The sequence below is a fragment of the Musca autumnalis genome, unplaced genomic scaffold, assembly GCF_047663935.1.
Source record: "Musca autumnalis isolate F117 unplaced genomic scaffold, ASM4766393v1 scaffold_4, whole genome shotgun sequence".
Taxonomy (NCBI): Eukaryota; Metazoa; Arthropoda; class Insecta; order Diptera; family Muscidae; genus Musca; species Musca autumnalis.
In genome coordinates, this window is record NW_027411977.1 from 20,980,546 (window position 1) to 20,997,912 (window position 17,367).

Genomic DNA, 17,367 nt, shown 5'->3' on the forward strand with positions numbered 1-17,367 from the left:
AAGTCTAGTGGTTTTATGATACATTTTTTTCTGCCAGAAGATCATGTAATGTTCTCATAGAAGATCGTGCGAATTTCTGATCCAAGATCAAGTGATCTTCGGGAAGAAGATAAAGTTATGTTTTGATAGAACATCATGTGATCTTCTGATATAAGACCAGGTGACCTTCTAATAGAAGATCTTGTGATCTTCTGATAGAAGATAATACGATTTTCACTTCTGATAGAAGATCACACGATCTTCACTTCCGATAGATGATAGATGATCAAGTAGATTGAAGATGAGATTAGATTAAGTGGTCTCCTAGAAGAATGTGTAAGGATCTTATGATAAAAGTTTTTCCCCTAGAAGATTATGCGATGTTCTCATAGAAGATCGTGTGATTTTTTGATCCAAGATCAAGTGATCTTCTAGAAGATCGTGTGATCTTCTGATCGAAGATCAAGTGATCTTATGATCGAAGATCAAATTATGTTTTGATAGAAGATCATGTGATCTTCATATAGAAGTTCATGTGATCTGCTTTAGGGATCTAATTATAGATTTTTTTTTCTGCTAGAATATCGTGTGATCTTCTGATCCAAGATCAAGTGTAACCTTCTGATAGAAGATCGTGTGATCTTCTGATCGACAATCAAGTGATCTTCTGTTAGATGATAAAGTGATCTTCTAATAGATGTTCGTGTGGTATTTTGATACAAGATCAATGATTTTTTCGAAGAGGATTAAGTGATCTTCTGATAGAAGATCAAGTGATTAGCTGTTGATTAAAATTACCTCTTGCGAGCGATAATCGATCGGTTGTTTTGCCTTAAAAATTTGACTATATGTAGTAGTTATTGTGAACTGGATTACAGACATATATATTTGTTATCTTCGGGATATCCTTTTTTCTCCATATTCTTGTCTCAAAATTTCTGATTACTCTCTACCAACACTTCGATTTAAAACAATTTTCAAAAATAGACGAATTAGTTCGGGACAACTTCTGTCCCCACTGAGGCAACTTTTTCTTATTTCTGCATTTCTATGTGCATTGCCATTCAGTACACCCTAATACATATAAATTATTATAAATGAATGTAGCATATTTTGCAACATTATAAGCGGCAATATCATATGACACATAGCTGGACAAGCTGTGTTTCAAACTTCAACTCAAACACGGTTGCCGCCTATTTGTTTTTCTATCATCTAACCATCATCAATCATCACTTCTATGACCAACTACCAATCGGCGAGAAACAACAACGGCGGCACCAGTGAGCGCCAGGTTGTCCACACATTTGGTGATCGTAATCAATTAACGATATTGCAAATATGAATTCCAGACATTATTGGCAATCGTACAATTGCAATAGCAACAACAACCCCCCCATCAATTATTATGATGTTTATGTTGCTGTTGTTGTTGCTGTGGTTTAGGCATTGCAACATCATCAACAATGCCGTTGCCGCCACAAATGGTAAAAAATATGCCGAGCGAGTTGGGTCGGTCCACAGTGTAATACAACAATATCAAATTGTGTGAAACAACAACAGCAGCAGCAACAACAACAAGATTCTTTTAAGTTTACGATGATGACAATGGCCCATACCCACCCCTCTCATCTCTAACAACGACAATTTCTTCACACAAACATTAGCAGTGCAAGTGGTTTGAAAAACTGCATCATAATGAAAGTGAAATGCCAATTCCCATTGCACTCAGCTGTGTCAGCCTACACTCGGCTCGGCAGCAACAGGCAGCATCGGCTTCGGCTGCTTGGCTATGAAAAGGCTAGGCTTAACGTTCAAACAGATGCCACATACCCAGCAAGTCAAATGCCGCCTCCAAATAAAAATTCAAACACACAGCGTAGCAACCAGCCCCCAGTCAAGCAACTTCAGCAACAGTCACCACAAGCAGCACCACCGAACCAACCGCCGCCAACCATGCTCAACTATCAAATAACGAACATTAGCAAATATCAACCAACTACCAAATACTAAATGTACTCTTGCATTGTTGTTGTTGTTGCAACATCTTCTAGCCATTTACTATGCCACCATTTGTAAGCCAACCTCTAAATACCAATGGATTTGGAGAAAAAAAACCGACGAGGCAATATTTGGCATGGTCGAACATGTAATAACCTTCACTTCTTGAAATGGGTTTCCAATGGAAGATTAGAAGGTTAACAGAGCTAGTTTCTCAGCTCAAGAGATCGTCTGATGAAAGTTCGACTGATCTTCTAGCGGAAGATCATAATTACCGAAAATTGTCGATAACAGAAAATTTTTAATTTTTATTACGATTATATGATCAAAGAACATCAGGTGATCTTCTAATAGAAGATCTGGTGATCAGTAGATCTTCTCATAGAAGATCAGGAGAAAATTCGGTAATTTTCTCAAAGAAGGTCCGGTGATCTTTTCAAAGAAGTTCCGGTGATTTCCTCAATGAATATCCGGCAAACTGCTCATAGTAAATTAGGCGACCTTCCCAAAGAAGATCAGGTGATCTTCCCATAGAAGATCAGGTGAACTTCCAATGGAATGATGGCTGATGTTCTCATAGAATATCCATTGGTGCTCTAATAAAAGATCTGTTGGTATTCTAAAAAAATCAATTAATTTTTTCCTAAAGGATCTGGTGATCTTCTCATAGATGATCCGGTCATATCCTCACAGAAGATCCGGTAATATTCTCATAGCATATCCGGCGATCTTCTCGTAAAAGAATATGTTATCTTATAAAAGCTCAGGTGATATCCTTATGATATTCTCATAGGAAAACAAGTATACTTCTTTTTGAAGATCAGGTGATCTTCTGATAGCAGGTCAGTTGATCTTCTCATAGAAGATCAGAAGATTTTCTCATAGAAGATCAAGTTATTTTCCCATAAAAGATCAAGTGATCTTCTCACAGAAGATCAAGTGATCTTCTCACAAAAGATCAAGTGATTTTCTCACAGAAGATCAAGTGATCTTCTCACAAAAGATCAAGTGATCTTCTCACAGAAGATCAAGTGATCTTCTCACAGAAGATCAAGTGATCTTCTCACAGAAGATCCGGTGATCTTCTCATAGAAGAGCAGGAGATCTTCCCATAGAAGATCAAGTGATCTTCCCATAGAAGATCAAGTGATCTTCTCATAGAGATCAAGTGATCTTCTCATAGAAGGTCAGGTGATCTTCTCACAAAAGATCAGGTGATCCCCTCACAGAATATAAAGTGATCTTCTCGTAGAAGATTAGTTGACCCTGTCATAGAAGATCAGGTGATCTTCTCATAGAAGATCAGTTGATCTCATAGAAGATCAGTTGATCTTCTCGTAGAAGATTAGTGAAGATTAGTTGACCCTCTCATAGAAGATCAGTTGATCTTCTCGTAGAAGATCAGGCGATCTTCTCATACAAGATCAGGTGATCTTCTGATAGCAGATCAGATGAACTACCGATGATCTCATAAAAGATCAGGTGACCTGTCCATAGTAGATCAGATAGTATTCTCATAGAATATCTGTTGATCTCTCATAGAAGATCAGTTCATCTTTTCATAGACGATCCGTTTATCTTTTCATAGACGATCTGTAAGTCTTCTTATAGAAGATCGCAGATCAGGCGACCTTCCCATAGGAGATCAGTTGATCTTCTCATAGAAAAACAGGTGACCATCTCATAGAAGACCAGGTGATCTTCTCATAGAAGATCAGGTGATCTTCTCATAGAAGATCAGGTGATCTTCTCATAGAAGATCAGGTGATCTTCTCATAGGAGATCAGCTGATCTTCTGACAGAAAACCAGGTGATCTTCCCATAGAAGATCAAGTGATCTTCTCATAGAAGGTTAGGTGATCTTCTCACAAAAGATCAGGTGATCCCCTCACAGAATATAAAGTGATCCCCTCACAGAATATAAAGTGATCTTCTCACAGAAGATCAGTTGATCTTCTCGTAGAAGATCAGTTGATCTCTCATAGAAGATCAGTTGATCTCTCATAGAAGATCAGTTGATCTTTTCATAGACGATCAGTTTATCTTCTCATAGAAAATCTTTTGATCTTCTCATAAAATCTAAGGTTATGTTCTCATAGAAGATCAGGTGATCTTCTGATACCAGATCAGGCGACCTTCCCATAGGAGATCAGCTGATCTTCTGACAGAAAATCAGGTTATCTTCCCATAGAAGATCCGGTGATCTTCTCATAGAAGATCAGGAGATCTTCTCATAGAAGAGCAGGAGATCTTCCCATAGAAGATCAAGTGATCTTCCCATAGAAGATCAAGTGATCTTCCCATAGATTATCAAGTGATCTTCTCATAGAAGGTCAGGTGATCTTCTCACAAAAGATCAGGTGATCCCTCACAGAATATAAAGTGATCTTCTCACAGAAGATCAGTTGATCTTCTCATAGAAGATCAGTTGATCTTCTCGTAGAAGATTAGTGATCTTCTCACAGAAAATCGGGTGATCTTCTCATAGAAGATCAGGTGGTCTTCTCATTGAAGATGAGGTGATCTTCTGATAGATAAGAAGATCTTCTGATAGCAGATCAGAAGATCTTCTCATAGAAGATCAGGTGACCTTCCCATAATATATCAGTTGGTCTTCTCATAGAAGATCAATTAATCCTCTTATAGAAGATCAGTTGATCTTCTCATAAAAGATCCGAGGGCAGATCAGATAATCTTCTTATTGAAGATCAGGGGACAGTCCATTGTAGATCAGTTGATCCTCTCAGAGAAGATTAAGTGATCTCCCCATAGAAGGTTAGATGATCTTCTCATAGAAGATTAGGTGATCTTCTCATATCAGATACGGTGATCTTCCCATAAAGAAGTAGGTTATCTCATAGAAAGCAGGGGATCTTCTTTTAGAAGTTCTGGTGATCTTCTTTTGATATTCTCCTAGAAATTCAAGTATTCTTCTTCTAGAAGATCAGGCGATCTTCTCGATGGAGAACAAGGTGTCTTCTCATAGAAAATCGGGTGATCTTCTCATAGAATATCGGATGAACTCTCATAGAAGAGCAGTTGATCTTCTCATAGAAGAGCAGTTGATCTTCTCATAGAAGATCAGAAGATTTTCTCATAGAAGATCAAGTTATTTTCCCATAAAAGATCAAGTGATCTTCTCACAGAAGATCAAGTGATCTTCTCACAAAAGATCAAGTGATTTTCTCACAGAAGATCAAGTGATCTTCTCACAAAAGATCAAGTGATCTTCTCACAGAAGATCAAGTGATCTTCTCACAGAAGATCAAGTGATCTTCTCACAGAAGATCAAGTGATCTTCTCATAGAAGAGCAGGAGATCTTCCCATAGAAGATCAAGTGATCTTCCCATAGAAGATCAAGTGATCTTCTCATAGAAGATCAAGTGATCTTCTCATAGAAAAGATCAGGTGATCCCCTCACAGAATATAAAGTGATCTTCTCGTAGAAGATTAGTTGACCCTGTCATAGAAGATCAGGTGATCTTCTCATAGAAGATCAGTTGATCTCATAGAAGATCAGTTGATCTTCTCGTAGAAGATTAGTGAAGATTAGTTGACCCTCTCATAGAAGATCAGGTGATCTTCTCATAGAAGATCAGGTGGTATTCTCATAGAAGTTCAGTTTATCTTCTCGTAGAAGATCAGGCTATCTTCTCATACAAGATCAGGTGATCTTCTGATAGCAGATCAGATGAACTACCGATGATCTCATAAAAGATCAGGTGACCTGCCCATAGTAGATCAGATAGTATTCTCATAGAATATCTGTTGATCTCTCATAGAAGATCAGTTCATCTTTTCATAGACGATCCGTTTATCTTTTCATAGACGATCTGTAAGTCTTCTTATAGAAGATCGCAGATCAGGCGACCTTCCCATAGGAGATCAGTTGATCTTCTCATAGAAAAACAGGTGACCATCTCATAGAAGACCAGGTGATCTTCTCATAGAAGATCAGGTGATCTTCTCATAGAAGATCAGGTGATCTTCTGATAGCAGATCAGATGAACTACCGATGATCTCATAAAAGATCAGGTGACCTGCCCATAGTAGATCGGATAGTATTCTCATAGAAGATCAATTGATCTTCTCAGAGAAGATCAGTTTATCTTCTTATAGAAGATCAGTTGATATTCTCAGATGCGTTGATCTTCTCACAGAAAATCGGGTGATCTTCTCATAGAAGATCAGGTGGTCTTCTCATTGAAGATGAGGTGATCTTTTGATAGATAAGAAGATCTTCTGATAGCAGATCAGAAGATCTTCTCATAGAAGATTAGGTGACCTTCCCATAATATATCAGTTGGTCTTCTCATAGAAGATCAATTAATCCTCTTATAGAAGATCAGTTGATCTTCTCATAAAAGATCCGAGGGCAGATCAGATAATCTTCTTATTGAAGATCAGGGGACAGTCCATTGTAGATCAGTTGATCCTCTCAGAGAAGGTTAAGTGATCTCCCCATAGAAGGTTAGATGATCTTCTCATAGAAGATTAGGTGATCTTCTCATATCAGATACGGTGATCTTCCCATAGAGAACTAGGTTATCTCATAGAAAGCAGGGGATCTTCTTTTAGAAGTTCTGGTGATCTTCTTTTGATATTCTCCTAGAAATTCAAGTATTCTTCTTCTAGAAGATCAGACGATCTTCTCGATGGAGAACAGGTGTCTTCTCATAGAAAATCGGGTGATCTTCTCATAGAATATCGGATGAACTCTCATAGAAGAGCAGTTGATCTTCTCATAGAAGAGCAGTTGATCTTCTCATAGAAGAGCAGTTGATCTTCTTCTAGAAGATGAGGTGATCTTCTAGTTGGAGAACAGGTTTCTTCTCATAGAAAATCGGGTGATCTCAAAGAAATTCGGATGATCTTCTCATAGAAGATCCCTTGATATTCGCGTAAAAAGTCCGTTGATTTGCTCATAGAAGATCAAATGATCTTTGTATAGCCAAAATAAACCCATCACTCAGTGGCGGTGTGTAGGGTGTAAAGATAACAACCTTAGCCAATGAAGTATACTCCCAAAAGAGTTGTTGTTGTTCTTGTTTCTGTATTTTATTTGGCAAATGCTAAAAACACTTTGGTCACATATTTCTTATTTTTTTGTTGTTTTTTGCCATGCCGATTGAATTGATTGATAATGACTTGTTTGTGATTTGTTTATTTTGCAAAATTAAATTTCCAGTTTTTTTTTCAAATAAATTTGTTTGTTTTTTTTTTGTGCAAAACATTTTAATGCTTAAATTATCTTCAAGAGTCGCCAAAATATGTTTTCGTTTAACAAAATTGTTTGGGAATTTTTGGTTTTTTGTGTTGCACCGGTTTGGTAAAATTTCACTTGTTTTGCACTTACAGACAACTGAGAGAGCACCAGCAGTTAGTGGTGCATACCGAAAAGCCCTGTGTAGTTGTTTTTTAGGGATTGTAAAGTGAAATTTCAACCAACAAAAAAAAACATAAAAAGGTAAAATGAGGGCAAAATAAAACATAATTATGTGCTTAGTCCATATTTATATTAGGCAATTTTCCTTGCGGCAATTGCCAGTTTGATGGAGAGAGATGAGGCATATGGTAACCCTTTGCCTCTCAACACCCTCTCTCACCGACAAACTGACAATTGCCACAAAGAAAATTGCCTAATGTAAATATGGACTTACAGCCTAAACTACAAGAACTACCACTTTATGAAGAGAAACATTTGATTTTTATGGTTTTGAACGATCGGTCAGTATTGGTTTCTACTGTTCAAAGTCACAATTATTATTGTTTATATTTTTTTAATTTGTTTTTTTTTTATTGTCATAGTCTTTGGCAAAATTTTTATTAACAATTTTTTCTATTTTCTTTACAGATTCTTCCCAGCCACACAAAACTCAGGTATGTTATTGAATATTCATGTGACTCCTCTACCAATTTATATTGATTTTCATGTTTTATATTGAATCGAGGAAACAATTTTCAAACTAGCATTGATTTGGTCCTAAGCAAATAGAATTTGTTTGCATAGAAATTAACTGAATTTTTGTAAATTTCATAGATTGTAATTTATGTAAATTTCGAACCCGTTTTGTTTTATATGCTTCATTCCTTCTTTTTTAATTTAAAAATGCCAAATAAATACCAATATGCTACAATTCGATATAGTCGTACAATGTTAAAGATTTATAACATTCATTTGTTTTATACACACACCAATATACCAACCAATTCAACCAAAAACAACAACAGCAACAAATTCTCAAATTTTGTTCGCAATTCACTTTTAGTTTCCGTTGGATTTTCCATTTCACTGATTTCGAAAGTAAACGTCCGTTGTTAGACAGCCAGCCAGGCAGTCCAGTCAGTCATTCAGTGCGACGGCCCACCACCACTCAACTCTGCTAACCCCTTCATAGACAACCGAGACACTCTGACAAAAATATGGCAGCGAACTAAAAACAACAACAATAAAACCAAAGCCAACGCCAACATATCAAGATTTTTCATTCTATTATGAATGAATTTGCAACATAGTTTTACTTTTGGTGGCTTGCAAAAAAAGATTTGTAAACAAAAGAGGCAAACTGTGACGATAGTGTAGAGAAGACAAGGTAGAAATTTAAAGAAATTTAAAAATTATTTAATAAAACTTCTGGGTTTTAAAAATCATTATGGGTTTTAAAAAACAATTCAAAAGCTACATTTTTGTAGCTGGAATTATTCGAACACATTCAAAATCTTCAGACAGTGTCTCGAACAAGAATAGGGCAGGTCACAAAGCGAATGGGTTAAAAATAAAACATAATCATTTGTCAAAACTACATTGTTCGCTTTGTTACGCTTTTTCTGGGCTCTCAATAATACCAGCGAATGACAATGTCTTAAAATTATGCTAATCTTAAAAGCAATATTGCTCGGAATTTTGGTGTTTTGAAATAATGATTCTAACTGAAAAAGTGGTTCATCTGTACAAAACCTCCAACTAACATTTGGTCTGTTCCTTTACTTTTGAAAGTGGTAAAACCGGCAAAAGTAGCAAAAGTTGTAATCTGGTTCCATATGAATTGTATGGTGTCTGAAGTAAAGGAACGCTTTTCGAGTAAAAAGTTGTAAAACTTGAAGATTCTTGCACGTAAAGGAACAGAGCTATTAACATACATGTTCGTGCATTCAAACGTGCACCTCTACGTATACTTTATAACAACAATCACACGCCACAAGTTCCAATATTTCATGGAACTCATTAGGAGGTTTATTTTCACAACGCGAACAAATTTTGGAAAGATCTCGGATATATCTCAACCTATTTGGAGAACAACAAGTATATCGAAAGGTTTACTTTACTTAATTACTTAGCTGGCCCATTACAGAGCATTTGTTCCATAGGCCGAACTAAGAAAAGATCTCCGTTTCTCTCTATTTGTTGCTTCGCACTCTGGAATACCGAGCCTTTTCATCTCTTCATCCACTTGTTTGCGCCATCTATTCATTGGCCTGCCAATTCTGCGTGCACCGCCAAGCGGCCCATATTTATACGCCTTTTCAACAGGTTCATCTTCGCTCATTCTTATGATATGGCCTAGACAATGCAAGCGCTGCATCTCCATACTGATGTCGTTGTATAGCAGATACAGCTCGTGGTTTATGCGACGTCGATATTCACCGTCAACGCAGATTGGTCCGTAGATCTTTCGAAGAATTTTTCTCTCGAACACACCAAGCACTGCATTGTTGTCTGCTTGCGCAAGTACCCAGGCTTCTGGACCATACATCAGCACGGGTAGTATCAGTGTTTTGTACAGCGTTATTTTTGTTTGACAAGATGTGGCTTTGTTTTTAAACTGTTTACTTAAACCAAAGTAGCATCTGTTGGTCAATACAATTCTTCTTCTTATTTCAGAACTGATGTCGTTTGTTGTGTTTACGGAGGTGCCGAGGTAGACGAAGTATTTTACTACCTCAAAATTATAGGAACCAACTTCCACAGTTGGTCCGAGCTCAATGGACGCATTGCGCGTCGACACCATTAACTTGGTCTTCTCACCGTTTACCGCCGACCCACTTTAGCAGATTCTACTTCGACCTTCATTACTTCTTTTACTGATCGTCCCATGATGTCTATATCCTCAGCATAAGCAAGTAACATGTGGCTATTGGTGCAGATTGTGCCACTTATTTTGACGTTTGACATGAATTGATGTCTCCTTGCCTGAAACCTCTTTGGTACAAAATTCTTCGGAGAGGTTCTTTCCTATTTTAACTGAGTATCTCGTGTCAGTTAAAGTCATTTTACAAAGCCGGATGAGCTTTGCGGGGATACCAAATTCAGAAATGGCTTTGAATACCTTTGAACGGGCTGTCGAAGGCTGCTTTATAATCGACAAAAAGGTGGTAGATGTCGATCTGCATCCCTTGGGTCTTCTCCAGGATTTGCCGCAGGGTAAATATCTGGTCAATGATGGACTTGCCAGGTCTAAAGCCGCATTGGTATGGTCCAATTATCTCGTTGACCATAGGCTTTAGTCGTTCGCACAATATCCCTGACACGATTTTTGTAGGCAATAGGGAGTAGACTTATGCCCCTATAGTTAGAGCATACAGTCTTATCTCCTTTCTTGTGGACGGGACACAGGATACTCAGGTTGTAATAGTCGCGTACTCGTTCTTCCTGCCAAATGGTGCTAACTAGCTGATTAATACACCATATCAGCGTGTCGCCTCCGGTTTTGAACAGCTAGGCTGGTAAGCCATCGGCTCCTGCTGCCTTATTATTCTTCAGCCGGTTTATTGCTGTCTTTACCTCATCTTGGCTGGGCGGTATACATTCAATACCATCTTCTGGGATTGGGACTGTGGTATCTTCGTCGTCTTCGCTGCTATTGGATACCAAAAGTTTTGAAAAATGCTCTTTCCATATCCTGAGCACACTATCTGTATCAAACAAACAAACATTGTTCCACAACATCCCATACGGGACAAGGGAGACTTCTCTCTGTATCAGTTACCAAAAACCTTACTGGTCTCTATAGGAGGAGGTGCCTGTACCAAAGCCATCAGTTTGATGCTTCACTCTTTGGTAGAATTTTCAGACTTCATTCTGGTTCCTGTACATCTCGAGTTTTTCACACTCCCGCTTTTCCATCTCTCTCTTTTTCCTGCGGAAAAGACGTTTCTCCTCTCTCCATTTTCCCTGTATCTCTTTCGTGCGCTACGCGTTGCTACGGATTGTAAAGTTGCCCTATATGCCGCATTTTTCTCTTCGGTAGCAGCACGACACTCCTGGTCATACCATGGATTCCTTGGTGGAGGTCTCTGGTATCCAAGCACTGATTTTGCGACTGTTTGCATGGAGTGGACAATACTTTGCCATTGCGCTGATATATTATCGGGATGAGGAGTGCTTTGATTAAGCAAATGGGCTAGTTGAGTGGAATATGCTGTGGCTATCTGTTGTGATTGCAGCTTACCGTTGTCTAACTTTCGTGTTGTGTCTGTTCGTACTTTGTTTGCTAAGTTTAATCTGTTACGTACCTTTGCCGCAACAAGGTAGTGGTCCGAATCAATGTTTGCGCCTCGGAACGATCGTACATCCATCACGCTCGATTAATGTCTTCCATCTATCACAACATGATCAATTTGGTTTCTTGTTTTCTGATCTCGAGACAGCCAGGCGCCCTTTTGAATATCGAGATGATTAAATCTGGTACTGCTAACTACAATGTTTTTTGCAGCTGCAAAGTCTATCAGCCTCATACCATTGTCAGATGTTTCACTGTGGAGACTGAATTTCCCGACTGTTGGGCCAAAGATATTCTCCTTTCCAATTTTGGCATTAAAATCGCCTAGAATAATTTTAATGTCATGGGCAGTGCAAACGGTCATATGTTTCTTCTAAGCGCTCGTAAAATATATCTTTGGTCTGTTCGTCCTTTTCTTCAGTGGGAGCATGAGCTCAAATAAAGCTGATGTTGAAGAATTTAGCTTTTATTCGAATTGCAACAAGTCTTTCATTCACTGGGGTGAAGCTGGATACCAGATGTTTTAGTCTCCGACTAACTACGAATCCGCAACCAAACTCATGCTTTACGTCATGGCAGCTATAATACAGTGCGTCACCTTTAGGTGTTGTTGTGACGCATTTCCCAATCCATCGTATTTCCTGTATGGCAGTAATATCGGCCTTGTACTTTTCAAGTACGTCTGCCAATGCGAAGACTGCACCTTCTCTATAAAGAGTGCGAACATTCCAGGTGCAGATTCGCAGATCATGGTCCTTAAAACGTTTGCGGGGTTCGTCAACTTTAGAGGGGTTTGTTTTTCTTTTCTTTCGTTTTTTCATAGTAAGCTGTTTTTTCTAGGGGAGGGTTACTAACCCGACGCCCAAACCCAAGTTTTTAACGTTCTTATGGGTGAACGCGCGGCACATATTAGCTCACTACCTTTAACGGGTGTTAAAGGCAGTTTCCCAGGTGACACCACGGGGAGGTCAGTGTCCACTTGAGGTGAAAGAGGGACCAAGATAAATCCTGGGCTTTGCCATGTTAAAACCGGTCAGGACCGTTCCTTGGTATCTTCCATCCCCTACGTCACCCAATATATTTAGAAAACCAACATTAATTTCTACAGAAGATCTATCAATCCCGCGGCGGCCAGTTCTTTGCACCGGATTGAGTCGGAGAAATCTTCGACCAGGGGCCGTCACCTCAACATTTATGTGTTTGGTATTTTTTTTTTTCACCATAGGAGCGGCAATTTATACCGGTATGCCTGCTTCGAGCGCTCTTGGTCCGTGTCGGGATAAAGATGAACCCCGGGCCAGTATGGATCTGTTCCATTTGCTAGATCCGCTTCCACCAACTGTCAGTATCGGTCAGATGTAATGGATGTAGGGAATGGGTGAAGTTTCGAGGGTACTCTGGCCTTAGTCACACCCGGGATTACAGTGACAGGTATGTTGCCGCTTGCTGCGGTAGAACATCGCCTAGTGTGTCTTCATCTTCGTGGTCCGACTATTCGTTGTCGTTGGAATACGAGACGCCCCCGCAGTCTCCCCAACAACAACGAACGCAGCATCTAACACCACAAGTTGTTGTTCAACGGCCCGGAAATGCATCACTCCTGCATTTCAATTGCAACGGTCTCCCCAATAAGGTCAGCGAAATTGTGGACTTTATGAGTCGGAAAAAAATCATGGTCAACGCGATCCAAGAAACAAAGCTCACCGCCACCTGTAGCTTGCAACGTTGTGATGGTTACGGTTTGCGGAAGTATCGCACAAGAAGCGGAGGCAAGCCATCCTTGCTAATACACCAGTCTGTGCTGTACACACCTATCTCACTTGAGCTTGACTCTAGTGCCCCATACACGGACACTATCAGTATCAGTAAAGTGTAGTCCTGCCTAGGAAGAGCTACTTAATGCGTACATACCGCCGATGAATGGCTGTGTCCGGCTTTATATGCCTGATATTAGTTCGCTTTTAGAAAGCAAGCACCTTCTGGTGCTAATGGACTTTAATGCTCATCATGAGCTTTAGCATTCCGTCCTAGGTAATGACCAGAGGGTTACAAGGTTGGCCGAGCAAATTGATAACTCCACGTTTTGCACGGTGAATGAAGACGCTCCTACAAGGATTAGAGGAAATTGCCACACAGCGCCATTGTTTCACCGGGTGTGATAAATGACGTATCCTGGCAACCCGTAATTTCCACTGGGTCTTGCCACATCCCTATAATCGTCTACGTAAATAGACCAACTGATTTCATAACCTAGTCAAATACCTGAAATACGACCAATTTTCCCAGCAGGAGCAAATATTTGCCTAATGTGACCTTACCTTAAGTTGTTCGAGGAGAGTTGTCTCCAGTCGTGTTTGAAATGTTGGAAGTAGAGGAAGTAGAGTACGCTGGAATAGATTGAATATCTATATAGCTGACCTAGTACAGTTCTTCTATCTGAGGAATATGAAAATATCCCCAAATATTGGGTGTAACGTTCGGTAGTATGTTTAAGTCATCCGCGCAAGCCACAGCTATTTGTGATAAGATCAGAAGTAGGAACATTGACCTCAATTGGCTGGCCGGCAGTTCTTGGGGTGCTGACAAGGTAACCTTGTTGACCTCTTACAAAGCAATAGCTCCAGCAATAGCAACAGCTCCAGCGTGGTATGCAAATGTTAGCGATACACAGTGGAAGAAGATTCAAACCTGCCAGAATGACACCCTGACCACTGCAGCAGATTTTACCGGTGCGTCAGCACAACATGATGTTGTCGATGCAGTACCTACTTGGGTGTTATCGCAGTGAGAATCCCTGTCACGATTTAATGGACAGGCTTCATCCACCCAGGCACGTCAGGAAAGATCGTCAAAATCTAGATAGAGAGGTCCAAAGGTATAAAAGAGAATGTCTAGACCAACGAGTCTATCAGCAGGCTCGGATGGCATTCACACTTAAACGGTTGCGCAGGCATTACAGAGATACAGTGTGAATGCCGTACTTGGGGACCACCCGCATCCATCGCAGCAGAAGAACGCCAGCTTCCAAAGCAAACAAGAGTGGTTCTAGTCCAGTTAAGATCCTCACGATGCAGCCGCCCCAATTCGTATTGGGTACGAATTGATGTCACGATACCCAACACATTCCCGGCATGTTGATTGGGACCACATCAGGGACGTAGCCAGGATTTCATTTCGGGGGGGGCCCACCTGACCAAAATTTAGCGAAGATATAAACCTTATTTTAGACTTCTTCTACTGATGTAATAATTTTCCTTACTATTTTTTAATTCAAATGGCGTAAGGCTTCTTGGCCAATTTTATCTTGTTTTTAGAACATTTTTGACAATATGTCATAGTTAATACATATATGGTCAAAACAATGAATATATTTATAATCCCATATATTTTTGGGCGTATCATTTATCAAATAAATCAGAACTACATTGAATGTTATGAAATTCAGTGATATCACTTAGATAAGACCAAAAGAAAACAATACAATTAACATTATAATTCTCAAAAATATGCAAAAATCCGATGTCTACCTATCACAAAGAATTTCTGAAAGCCGAGAACTAATGCTGAGCAATAGTTGGTCTATCCATCAAGAAATTCTAGCATATAATCGCGGTTATGTAAATTACAAATTCTGTCGCCAAATCGTGCATCTGTCAATAGACTAATTTTTTGCGTCCAATCGTCGGACTTCACTTATAGAAATTCTGGATCTTCTCATAAATTTATCAGAAACAAGGGAAACTCTGGAATCCAGTCTTAACTTTTTTTAAAGTGAAATTATGTCGCCCAATCCAAGGTCTATACATGTATGCATTCTTTTAGCAAAAATCCATAAACACAATTTTTCCCAATCTACTTTTTTATACTCTTAGCCTTTAGCCAAAATATGCCTCATCGAAATAATGGCTTTAGGGCCAAAGTGTGTTTGGAAGAAATCTTTTTCAGAAAACTTGGAGTCGACTTAGCTATGTCCGTTCGTCTGTGTAGCCGCCTGGAGATATTTTGATCAACTTCGAAGATGGGCCATATCGATCTACTTTTCGGCAAACTTTCGCAGATTATTTCAAAAATTTTTCAGTGAAGTGCAGTTTAAGACCTCTCTGGATAAGCTGTGTAAGCTTAAGACATCAATGGTCATGGCTTCACTTCCTTTATGCTAATAATTTAGTTATAAAAAAAAAACTCTCTGGAAACGCTTTGCTTTTTTGCAACAAGTGTTTTCGGGGCTCCTACTACTACTGTACAAGTTTTTCAGAGGCAAGTCTATACTTCCACAGAAAATGGCCCGAAAGCTGTATAGAACACCTAAGGCAATCATATATAATGGCTAGTGCGCACGTCAACTTTCGAACCGGATACTGCGTTGGTCCAAACTTTGTTTAGCGAAATATTTAGCGAACCTTATATATACAAAATTCGGAGATGGTGCTTTTCGGTCTACTTCTTCTGATATTTTCTAACCAAATTTCAAGAATTTTAGCTAACGTGGTATGCGCGAGTTTTCTTGAACGGAACAACAGATTTGGTCCAAACTTTGGATTAATAATATCTTTTAAAAACTTAGTTTTTGTCGAAAATGAGCCATACTGGGGTACCTCCCTCACAAACCTTCAACATTTTGAGGATCTTTAAGAATTTTACTGAAGGTATTCCTTGTGTTTAGTGCGATATTAAGTTTTTCGTGGGCAAGTCGATATTTCCTGACATAAGAGTCAAAAGGTGAAAATTATACTGTGGCGAACTGAAATGACTGGTGGGCACAATATCTTTTGAAAGGAATTACTCCCAAAATTATATCTACTCCCAAAATGAACTATGTCGGTCCGGTCCATTTCTCCATACCTCATCCGCAACACTTGTGATCAATGATACAAATCCATAAATTTTAGTATATCACTGAAGGTAACATAGGCTATAAAAATTTCTGAAATTCCGCGTTTACCGGAGATATAGCATCAGAATCGGAGGTACCTCCAAAAAATTTAGATTTTTTATGCAAATATCTATAGAATGGTAACAGATAATGTCTCCAAATTTTTGATGTGTGCAGGAATTTGGTCTAGAAATAAATTTGCCAAATCATATTAAAATCGTTTCAGATTTGGATATAGCGCCTATATATATTTTCGACCGATTTCATGTATTTTATGCATTAAACACGCTATGTATGTCCAATTTCAATGAAATGTGGAATGTGTGACGGAATTTGGTCTAGAAATAAATGTTTCAAATTTTATTGAAATCGGTTCAGATTTGGATATAGCTCCCATATATAGTTTCGTTCGATTTCATGTATTTGATGCACCAAACACGTTATACAGTGAGTCAATTAAGTATTTTGCCTCTTTAGAAAATTGAAAAAATTTCAATAAATTCGTTTGAAGCCATCAAATTAGTGGTCAAAAAGTCGAATATTTATGTTTAGTATGTTTGTGGATAGTTTAGTATCCAATATCTGCAAGAACCGCTGCAAAAGCCTTAATTGTCTTCTAGATATTGACAAAAATTTATAACAACACAAAATATTTTACCCCAAAAAAGTATTTTGCCTTTTACATCTTTTTCGAGAAAAAGACATTTTTGTTACACGCTAAAGATTTTTATAGTAACCTTTGGAGATTATCACATTATACAACTGTTTCGGCACCAGTTCCACCACTTTGCGACATATTTTCGCGGTTATTTTCTCCAATTTACCTATAATAGTTTCTTTGACAATATGTTTTATTAATTTTGGTCATTACCGACATTAATCTCTAAGATTTTATGAGTGACGAAAATTGGCCTACAAATAAATTTGTCAAAATATATTTTACCTTATTCGGGGTAGCGAAGCGCACCGGGTTCAGCTAGTAAAATATAAACATTGACCTCAAGCTCAATAAT

At 38.7% G+C, this 17,367-nt stretch overlaps 1 protein-coding gene across 2 annotated transcripts in view; it reads left to right on the forward strand.

Moving 5' to 3' along the window:
• Oatp74D (Organic anion transporting polypeptide 74D) overlaps positions 1–17,367 on the forward strand; it is a 115,644-nt gene that overhangs the window by 53,187 nt on the left and 45,090 nt on the right. For both annotated transcript variants that reach the window (XM_073983540.1, XM_073983541.1), the window contains one exon: positions 7,836–7,861. The gene's annotated coding sequence lies outside the window, so the exon portion shown is untranslated. The remainder of the gene's footprint in view (positions 1–7,835; positions 7,862–17,367) is intronic.